Consider the following 397-nt stretch of genomic DNA (forward strand, 5'->3'; position numbering starts at 1 on the left):
TGTGCCGCACGCACGTTCTCCAGCAGCATCGTTTTTAATTGCTTGCCGCGTTGGGAAGCCGGGAGGACGATCCCAACATCCCCCCGCAGACCCTCTGACCCGGTTTGCCAAGCCCCCTGCCATGCTGGCCCTGCAGCGAGACCCCCAGCCAGCCCTTTTATTTTTAGCTGTACATGGGGAACGTCGCGGCATTGTAGCAGCTGCACGCGTGGGGTTTTATTTTTAGACCCATTGAAGGTGGCTCTTATTTTTCCTTCCCTTGCTGAGGGCAGTTTGCAGGCGTCAAAGCCATCCGTCTCCGGCCGCCTTTCTCCCACTGGGATCCCAGCCGGATCCCTGTGTCCAGCAGGTTTGTGGATTCCTCCTTCTTCCGAGCAAATATAGCAGGAAAGAGAGA

Source organism: Fulmarus glacialis, unplaced genomic scaffold, assembly GCF_000690835.1.
Source record: "Fulmarus glacialis isolate BGI_N327 unplaced genomic scaffold, ASM69083v1 scaffold19081, whole genome shotgun sequence".
NCBI lineage: Eukaryota > Metazoa > Chordata > Aves > Procellariiformes > Procellariidae > Fulmarus > Fulmarus glacialis.